General features: G+C 34.4%; 1 pseudogene; it reads right to left on the bottom strand.

Annotated features, from left to right (window-relative positions):
• The window catches only part of LOC102878647, an 86,368-nt pseudogene extending 78,488 nt beyond the window's left edge, over positions 1 to 7,880 (bottom strand).
• Between the last annotated feature and the right edge of the window lie 3,253 nt (positions 7,881 to 11,133).

The raw sequence follows: 11,133 nt of genomic DNA, 5'->3' as shown, positions 1-11,133 counted from the left end.
TTTAAGCTTAAGAAGGCGTCAAGGTGGTACTGATGGATCCATCTTGTATTTTATGGTGTTGGAAGAGGCACAACAAGAAAAGAAGAGCCCATGGTTTTTGAGGCACGATGACCCGGCCAATTCATTATTATTGTTCAAGTAATCTAATAGACCATTACATCAGCAATCCTCATTCAGTTATTAGTAAGTATATGGAAAGCTAAGATATTGTGAATGATGGAAGATACTTGCTATAATAAAAGAGTTACAGAATTCCCACCTACTCACCTAGCACACATAAGTACACCGTTATTCTTGGCAGTAATGAAAAGTCCTAACAAATGCAAAAGAAAAAAAATCCAAAAACCCAAGCTTTCACAAAAAAAACAAACAAACAGACAAAAAAAAACCAAAAACCAGTTTATCATCAACTGCTAAGAATACTAAAGTGATCATAGAGGCTGTTTACATTCTGCTCCTCCTCTCCTTTCAGGCACATGGTATGTTGTCACTTCCATTTACCCTTTAAAGTTGAGTGTGGCCATGTGACTTGCTTTAGTCAAGTAAAAATCAAGGGAAGAGATGTATCTATATTCTAAGTGGAACCTTTGCAAAATCCTGCAAGATTTCCCACACCTCTCATTTTGAGAGATCACAAAACATTTCAGTTTGGAGCTTCCATCAGCCTGTGTCCCTGAATGACTATGATGTGCAGATCCTCTGCTAAAATACATTTGACTCAGGCATAACTTAGACATAAACTCTTGTGTTGAGCCTTTTAGATTCTAACTTGTCCTTCTTGATTTAATGTAAATACTGTCTGTGGACAATATGGTATCACATATTGTTCATTTCATGAACTCTTTTGATAGTTTTTAAAAATAATATTAGCTTGCTTTGGGGTTTATCTATCAAATAGTATTGACAGGATTTTACAAATCAGTGTATATTTTATTATGAGTCTCACTTATGTGTTGTACGTTTATCAACTCCTACACAAATATCTCAAAACTGGGCAGTTTTATTGTCAGTTGCATAAAAGGAATTTCCTGAAAGATAAGAAAGATATTTGAAGACTTGTTTCCAATCTTTTCTTGATTTCTTAAATATAATTAACTGAAATTGTTAGTATGAGGAAAATAATGTATCCTTTGCTATTTTGTTCTTGAATTTGTGTGAATGTAGTGCATGAAGTAGTACAAAGGAGAAAAATATTCAAAATGGATGAAATAAAAATGAATAAATTATGTATATGTGATACAATTTTTTCTTTTTGTAGTTTATTTTTCTTCTTTTTTAAATTTTTCAATTACAGTTGACATTCAATATTATTTTATATTAGTTTCAGGTATACAGCATAATGGTTAGATACTTATATAATTTATGAAGTGATCCCCTGGTAAGTCTAGTACCCACCTGGCACCATACATAGTTATAATATTATTGACTATATTCCCTGTGCTGTACTTTACATCCTATGATACATTTTTAAGATATTGGATTGACATTAGTTTCTATATGTAACCAATTCATCATGGTCTCTAAAAAAAATCTTTTTTTATCTTGCTTAGAAAGAAATAGCTCAATTATATATTCTAAAAAGCAATCTACAGCATTTCAAGTACGTGGGATGCTTTCTAACCTTTAATTTGTAAGGAAGAATTAGCATATAAATAGGTAATTAAGAAAAGGCATAAAGGCTATGATAGAAACTAATCTATTTAGAATAAGAATAAAAATTTATTTTTCTATTTCTTACAGCACGAGAAATAACAACATTTATATAACTGAGAAATAAATCCTAAGGCTGGGAATTTTGTAAGTTGTGTTGCCTTCTAGCTTACAACTGCTCCTTTAAAACAGTGAAATAGTTAAGTGATCTCTTCAAAATCTTGGTGAGAATGAATGTATATTTGATTTACAACAAATGTCATTACACTGAGAGGCAGATGCATGGGGCTGGCTATGCTCATTCACTTACTGCAGGACTTGCTTCCACACATCAATTCTGCAGAACTTGTGATTCAAATCTATCATTTAGCTGTATTTAAATTCACTATGTGTCATGGGTGATTAGACAGCCAAAGTCATAACTATTAAATCTATTAAATGCTTGTGTATGACCCAAGATAATAGTACAATATTTATGGTTTATTCAAGGAATAAGAGGTAGTTTGGTGTGATTACAGAATTGATTGAAATTATGGGGAATGTCTTAAGTAATGTCAGAAAGGATGCTGAATGTCATGAAGCTCCCATTGTTTAATGGGGGAAAAGGTCAATTATTTTTAGTTTATATTATTTTGCTTGCCTATTTATTTGATTTTCACTGTAGAAGTGGTATTATGTACCAGCATAGTGTAAATAATGGACTACTGAAATGTAGAGAAACTGGAAGCACAGATAAGTCCAAAACTAAACTAAATTGTGAGGAAAACCAGGACAGGGGTCACTTCTAAGGAAGTGACTTCAGAGGAGCGTGCAGGAATTCTCTGGGGTGAAGGAAATATTTCATATCTTGATAGGGATTTGCATGTTTCAAATTTTGAGGGGTTACACAGCGTATGCTTTTGTCAAAGCTCATGTTGACTTCACTGTATGTGAACTTTACCTCTAAGAATATAAGGTATGAAAACAATTACTGAACTCTAGATAAAGATATGTATGCTGATGTGTTTAGGGGTAAAATGCATCAGAGTAAGATGAATCGATCGACAGATGGATACAGAGATAGGTATATGGGATATATGATATGAGATAAAGCAAACATATGAAGATGTCAGAAATTGTAGAATTTAAGTGGCAGCTATCTGGATATTTACTATGCCAGTATTTCAAATTTTCTGTTTGGAAGTCTTCATACTCAAATGTTGAGAAAAATAAGCCAGATCACACTGTGCAAAATACTTTGCAAGTGATAACAAGAACCACATTCTGCCCTCAAAATTATTTAAAAAATAGTTAATGGAGACACAAGTCTGAAAAAGATCATACTATTATAATAATAAACAAGGTTCCATTAAAATCTTGGAAACTTTGGTGATGGTAAATTTTTTTTTTCTGAAAAAGACATAGCTAATATAACATGAGTAATATATACATATATATATATATTTTTTTATTTCTATATAAGATATATACTTCACAAAGTAAAACTATTTTCTAGTTGAGCTGGACTAAATATTAATTTACTTACATTCTTGATAGGGTGGGGATGGGGGATAGAACATAGTGGCTTCTGATTATTCCAGAAGAACAAAATTATCTTAATGGAAAAATCAAAAGGTACAGACATAACTTATAGATGAAAAACATTACTCCTGTCAGAAATATAAAAGGGAAAACAAAAAGATTCAGGTGACTTCAATGTGGTCCTAATTTCTTTGTTTTAAGCAATTCCTTTGGAATAATCTGCCATTTTTCTTTATCCTGGCTGGGTAAGTAAAATGCCTTTAAAAATGTTCCCATGCCTTACAAAATATAGTGTTTGATCATCTGGGTGGCTAATCAAAATATTCTTATGATTTTTTCTTAAAAAAATATATATGTGTGTGTGTATGTTACTGCCTTTATTAAATTGGTTTGTTTGGCTTCAAACATTTAAAAACTGGTTTTCATTCAGGTTAATGCTCATTTTATACAAACATGATAAAAACTAAATATTAAGCAAATTCTAACCACTGACCATCATCCAAAATGAATTTGTTTGCCAAGTATTAGGATAACTGCAGAGATCATTTAAAGGTAATTATTGAAAATGTTAGATCCATAAATTGAGTTTCATCATACTTTGGACTTGTTTAGACGGAAACATTTACATTTTAAAGTACTGACATTTCCTGATCTTTGGAAAACAAATTAAGAGTGTATCTGTTTCTAATAATGAATGTATAGAATAGGTATGAATTATACTATATTTCACATATTGTGTACCACATTGCTGTAGTCCTAATAAGTATTACTATACCACTCTACTTAGGTTTATTTGGAATAGATTCAGAAACTTCAGGAAGAATTTCAAAAAAACATTAGCTTTGACCTTCCTGATTCTAGTCTCTGAAAAGCTAAAATGTTTCATCTGGTGATTTTAAGCTGTTGATCCTCTTTCAAAAATCTCAAAAGAAACATATGGCAAAATTACATCGTACAAGCTTTCCACTTCATCACCTCATCAGAAATTGAAACAGAACATTAGGAATTCAGCCAAGAGTTGCCATCCAAAGGCCACACTTTCTGTATGCTGACTCAACTCCGGCATTAATTACAAGTACATATGATGGTTACTGATATATCTTTGGAACATCCAGAAATTGCTTGAGAAAATATAGTAAATTATCCTCGTCAAATTTAGAACAGGTACGCAAATCTTTCTGAAAGGGAATATGAAAGTGAATTAAGGAGAAACATCCTCTAATCAGACTCAGCTTTAACTTTCAAGTATGTAGGGCAGCTATGTACTTTAAAAAATTAACTCTGATATTTGATGATTTTGTTTCATTGGAATTTTAACAAATACATATCGCACTTGATTTAAGAAATGTGTTTAATAGTCAAAGTTCGGTTCTTTTAAATAATCTCAGCAGTTAATTGTATAAGATATAAGCTTTATAGGGTAGAATAATCTCCAGTAGGTGTGAATATAAATATATAGCATAAAGAATGTTTCATTTAAACATGCCAAATGAGGCAAAATTAGCAGCAGAGTATTAGCTATAACTATTTCTCTATTACTGACAAGTCAAGGACAAGTGGGCTAAGGAGAAAGGATGAATGCAGTCACAGCATAATTTCCAGGTTTATGAGTTTCTTTTCTCTCTTATATTCATGTTTCCTTTATTTCCTTAATCATGTTTATAATAACTGTTTAAATTCTTTGTTAATTTTATCATCTCTGTCACTTCTGGGTCATTTTAACTGATTTTTTCCTGGTCGTAAGTCATATTTTGCTGCTAGATGTATTTTTAGTAATTGTTGGTTGGGCCCTGGACATTACGGATGTTAATGTCATCTATGTTTTGTTGTTTTCCTTGAAAGTGTACTGAGTTTCATTTTGGATATTTATGTACTTGAATATCAACATTTTCGTACTGAGAAATTTTTCTAAGCTTTGTTAGGATGGGTCTAGGTTACCTTTTATTCTAGGAATGGCATAACCTCCCTCCTATAATGTGGCCTTTCCGAGGTCTCTACTGAATTCGCAAGTGATCAATAAGGCTACTCTACTTTGGTTAGGTTCTGGCCCCACGTGAACTTATTTGAGAACTTTTCAGTTTCTACCTCTCTGATAGCTGTTCTTTGCCTGACCTCGTGAAGTATCACCTTATGCATGTGACATCTATTCGGCTAAACATTCAAGAGGACCCCAATTCAGTGCATAACCTCTCTGCCTTGGTACTCTGCCTCACAAATTGCAGCCAAATTAGCCTTCCAAACTTTTGTCTCTGTTTCCTAAGCCTGGAAATTCTGTGCTCAGTTTGGGATCACCTTCCCTCTGCCAGAGTCTAACAATGGCTGTGTATCCAGGTTAAAATCTGGGGCTATTATAGGGTTCACCTTTTCTTTTCCTACTCTCAGGGGTCCTGCACTGCCAGTTCAAGTCTGAAAAGAGTTGTTTCACATGTTCTTTCCTTTTTTTAGCTGTTCATAGCAGGGGCCACAATTTTAATATCACTTTTTCTGTCATGATCACAAATGGAAATGTTTCATCTGTGATTCTTAAAACTCCTCAGAAAATTCAAATGTGCATTCGAAGTTGAGTCCCATGTTTTAGTTGACATGAATCAACTTAGGGTACATATGAATGAATTCAGTATAATAGAATACATAATCACCTTATAAAAATGTACCTATAATAATATTGTATGCAAACTTTAGAAAAAAATTTTAAAAATGTATCTAAAACATCTGAATTATCCATACTTTCATAAAGATATTATATACAGGCTTTTTTCCCAACTGAACCTCAGCTATTTCTTAACTCATTATGTCCTCTGTTCAATTAATTTATTATTTAACACACAGGTAACCTAGTTTCTATCTGACTGTCAAGTTTTAGTTATAAACATTTAATTTTCATGCATCACTGAATAGCTTGGAAATAATTATATAAAATTGTGTCTTGATTTTATGCCATCGGAATTTGCCTTGGGAAACATGGGCATGAAAATCTACCCTCTAAAATAGGAGGTTGATAGCCCAAAGACCAAATCAGGCCCACTGCCTGTTTTGTAAATAAAAGAATGTTTTTGTTTTTTGGAACCTAGCTAAGCTCATTGTTTACATATGATCTATGGCTGCTTTTAGACCACCACAACAGAGTCAATAGTTGAGACAGAGACCAGATGGTCCTCAAAGTGTAAAATATTCATTATCTACCCCTTTGCAGAAAAAAATCTGCCAACCTCTGCTCTAAACGCATATATTTGAGTACTGGTTCCATTCAATAGATTGTAAGCTAATGATCCTACAAATGTCATATTCGTTTATTATTTAGAATACACTAGCACAGTAAGCATGGGAGGGATACTCTTGGTCTAGCTTCCTTTATCTCCCTTAGTTTTATGGAAATGCTCTGGTAGGGGAATACAAGTGTGAAAGAAGGTTGGAAATAACAATGAAAACCCTCATTGGGTGTTTAGAGCAGTCATTCATCTTCTTCCAGTAGTCCTCCTATAAACTACCTCCTCATCTGTAGACACAGCTAATATTTAACAAGTTAACAAGGCTTATTTGTATGCATTTAAGAGAATACATACACATACCATATTGTATTATATTTATAAATGATGCTTATAAAATGTCTCAAAATTAAGTACAAATACAACAAAGTTGAAACATACTAATAAAGAAGGCAATGATCAAAGCTAAAATGATGATGTACAGTCCAATTATTACATGTACTGGCTACAAGTCAGGTTTGACTTAGAGGTAAAAAAGCGTTTGCAATTTGTTAATCCCACAAAGAACTGAACAGGAACTAGACTTAAGGACTCGACTCTAAAGTAACGTCTAAAATATCAAAAGCACTAATTGCTTATAACGTGTATACTGTATTACCAAAATGTTTGTTTCTTTTTTACATACGTTACACTACAAGAAATGCCGAATTTCTAAAGCTATTAGAATAAACAAAATACATTTAAATTAAAATGAGTTTGAAATAAGCCCCAATTCTATAGAGCATTTAAAAACTTCTAATAAATGCTATTTTTTCTTTCTTCTGGCATTAAAAAAAATAAAATTTCTATCTTCAGTAGTATGAAAATGAAAACATCTGATTGACAGCAAATTAAATCATATGGTAACAGGCTTTCAAATATCCTTGTGATAATGAGCCTAATAAAGAATGAGGTCACTGCTTTGAATCTAAAATTACAATTTATATCAAGAAATTGCAAATATATATTCATTGTATATTTGCATTTTAATATAGCAATTATTATTATATTCCTTTTATTTTAGTTGAATGATTTAATGTACCAGGTACTACACTATGGTCTTTGTAGGCATGGTCTTAAAACAATTCATTCCACATCACTGATATATAGTTTATTTCAGGTCTCAGAGCAATTGGTATGAACATACCCAACTCGCTGACTGATAGAATCTATTGTGTGTCTGGCAATGGGGTCAATGAGGGAGATATATCACTTAGCAAGGCATATGTACTGCCTAACCTCCTGGAGCTTAGAGTCTGTAGTTTTATTGATCTCAAGGCACTGGGGACCTCCATTCTCACTCTCCACACTTTCCAAGAGTCCTGTTAGGAAGAGAAGTGGAGGTGGTAATTGTGAGCTCTTGTCTACTCTGCCTTCATACTTCACTGTCAGTCTCCCCCTGACACTGTTCTCAAGGTGTTCAGGAATGAAAAGTGGTCCTCTTTTTAAAGAGATTTGGCACATTGTACACCTTACACTTGTGCAGTGTTATATGTCAATTATATCTCAGTAAGGCTGGCAGGGAAAAGACTTGGGACTCCTCTGAGTCAGTAAAAGGGAATTTTTCATTCAGTCTTACATCTCTATGACTTAATGATGAACTCCAAACTATAAAGTGCAATGTAGGAAGACTGCAAAATACTAATTTTTATGATAATGTGAAATTATTTGGGAAAATGAAAAGAACCTAACATTGATGTCCTACTAACCTCTGCCTTTCAGTGAAGCTATACAGATATGACAATGGTGAACTAATAACAATTCTTTCAGTCCAAGCATATTATTTCTCACAGATATATATCTTCATTACAAATCATTTCTGAAACTTTTCTAAATTTAAATGAATTGATAGTTCAGTTCCAAATATCACTGTCTCTCTGGAAGTCCATCTAATACAGAACAATAGCAACAGGGGTATCTCAATAAATATATTAAACAAACCAGTACGTTTCAATTTATTTTATGGTTAAAAACACTTCTATTGCATAGGAACTTTTTCTTGGAAATTCCTTTTGATCACTGCATTTTCTATTATGATGGTCCTACAAACATGTATACTTTTTCTTTTTCTTTACATTAGGTTTCTCTAACATTACAGGTCACAAAATTCTCAGAAATAAAAACAGACTGGGTTGAAAATTAAAACTGCACAACTATTGCTACCTTCAACTGAAGGTGAGGTAGTTGGGCACAATTTCTGCTGAAGGATTCACTGATGACCTAGAGACACTGGCATAACCATTATTTCTATGACTCCTTTAATTTTGAGAAAATAGAAGTTTCAGTATTCTAAGACTGGCACCTTTCTTGTCATCAAGCCATTTGGCATCCAGTGGGGCATATGTTCACAGCCTGTAGCACTTATTTGAAAAGAGCTACAATTGCCCTTGAGAGGAGTGAACATAGGATGAATAATTCTGAGGATAGTAATCCAGGCAATTCTAAGCCAGCCACCTTAACTGCCATCGAGCCCAGTGACATGCAGTGGAGACTTATAAAGAGGTCATGAAGCATCAGCCAGTTTTTTTAAGGCTGGAGATGTACATGAAAAATGTTTGATGGTGGTGATAGTCTAGAACATGTTGTAGGGGATAAGAGTGAATGTGATGCTTATGATACCCAATTAATGATTTCTCAGTCAGGCACCTTCACTGCCATCAACCTGCGGGACCGCTCAGCAGGACAGGTCATAGAGTGCTTGAGAAGAAAGGCATTCCCAAGGGATGAGAAGACTGGCATTCCCTTAGAATGTAAGGAAAATGTGAAGTATCACTATATTGAAATGATAAACTAGTTATTCTTCTCAACAATGGGGAGGTCCATTATTTCAGGCAGGTTGTGGTCATTGTCCAGCCAATGCTGAATGACTTTACCAAAAGGCAAGTGACTATGGGGATGACAAATCCAATGCCCTGTAATGCAAGCAACTCACTGCCATCAAGTTGGGCAGGTAAAGAATAGAGTTAAAGGAGGCAGACAGTATCATACATTTTGAACAGGAGGATTTTAGCCCCAGGGTCTTGACACTCCTTTGGACCACACAGGAATACCTGAATCTGTACCACCCTGAACTGGTAGACTGCCCATTCTTCCCAGGTTGGTATATGAACTTAGGGACAATTTTAGCATTATTCAGCAACTTCTGTACAATGTGAACTTAGAAAGTGATACTTGAGAAAATTAATGCAATAGATTAAAAAATGTCAAGCCAGGTTACATTCACTGGCATTTTAATTAGACAAATGTCAAACATCTGAACAAAAAGGATTCAGATCCATGGGCATAACATTCTAACTCATGAGGAAAAGCAGAAATGGCACTACAATGATGAGATTTACTACCCATTCTTACTGATTATGGCCAAGCTCAACAGAAAATGAAGGTGGTCAACTGAGGCTGAGCAGTTCTGGGGAAACCATTACTAGGCCTACACAGAAAAGCACCTTTATTTTTCTTACACAGAAAATATCCTGCTGGGTGTATGCATATATCCCATGTCACAGGTTATATAATGACTGCAAAGAGCCCTGAGTGGAGTGAATACAGGGCAAGTCATCTTGATAGAAATGCATCTAATCTATTCTATCCTGGCTAAATTTAGTGCCATATAACAAAGGAGCAGGCAATGAAGGCACAGAGGAGAGGTCATCAAGCCCCTTGAGGAGAAGACTATGAGTCTCATGAGCATCCTGAAGAAGCAGTACACTGACAACAGACCACCAATTATTTTGAACTTGAAAGCAAATGCATGCCCACACATGTGGTGCCAAGTCCCCCAGACACTGAAGGTAGTGAACAAAATGAGTGATTTTTGAGGAAAACTTATCTGCTATATTCTACAAATTGCTTCATATCCTCACCTAAGGGACATGCACTTGGTTCGCTGTTCGTATCTTACCACACGTCAGACAATGACTCCACGCCACTCTGAGCAAAGTAAACACAGGGTATGTTTAATGAAGTTAACCAATACCCTCTACTGCAAGACTGGAGGCATCACTGTCTGCAAGCCCATGTCATTAGTGACAGTTTTGTTAACAGGCTACAACACTTGCTGGGAATTTCCTACAAGCCTAAATAGGCACGACATAGAAAAACATCTTGGAAACCAACGACCGACATGTTAAGCCTGGCCAATTATTATCATGATGTGAGGCATCAACTTTGCTTGTGTTTCTATCCTATTGAACAACTGGATGAATGAATAACCATCTCTGAGTGGGTAAATAAAAAGGAAGTAATTCTCAGTTAAATATTATCTAATGAATTTCACCAGACTCCACAATTTCCATCATGCAGGTGACAATGAAAATTTAAAATGAGTGTAAATGAAATACTTTGAGAGAAAGGGAATCTTTTCTATGACCACTTTAACTGTGACATACTTTCAGTAATATCAGGAACAACTGGACAACCTATACATTAAATAACAGACAAGATAATCTTGTTTAGCCTGAAGAGTTGTGTGAACACGTGGTGAAATCTTCTGGCAGAAACCTATTATATTATTCTACATGTTGCACCTACATTGTCTTTGTGGGAGGCACTATGTTATGAGAATATAGAGAGAATTCATCTCATGGTATTCGAAGTACAGAAACGGGCTCAAGGGCACAGGAACTTTTGAGACTGGAAACCAACCTATAAAGTATTTATAATTCGACCTGATAAACTGAGTTTTCATGCCTGGCTGCTGAAAAAAATGAATATGCCTATT

The sequence above is a fragment of the Pteropus alecto genome, unplaced genomic scaffold (assembly GCF_000325575.1).
Source record: "Pteropus alecto unplaced genomic scaffold, ASM32557v1 scaffold2914, whole genome shotgun sequence".
Classification (NCBI taxonomy): Eukaryota; Metazoa; Chordata; class Mammalia; order Chiroptera; family Pteropodidae; genus Pteropus; species Pteropus alecto.
Note: the sequence above shows the minus strand (reverse complement) of the source record. Positions and strands in the feature narration are given on the sequence as shown.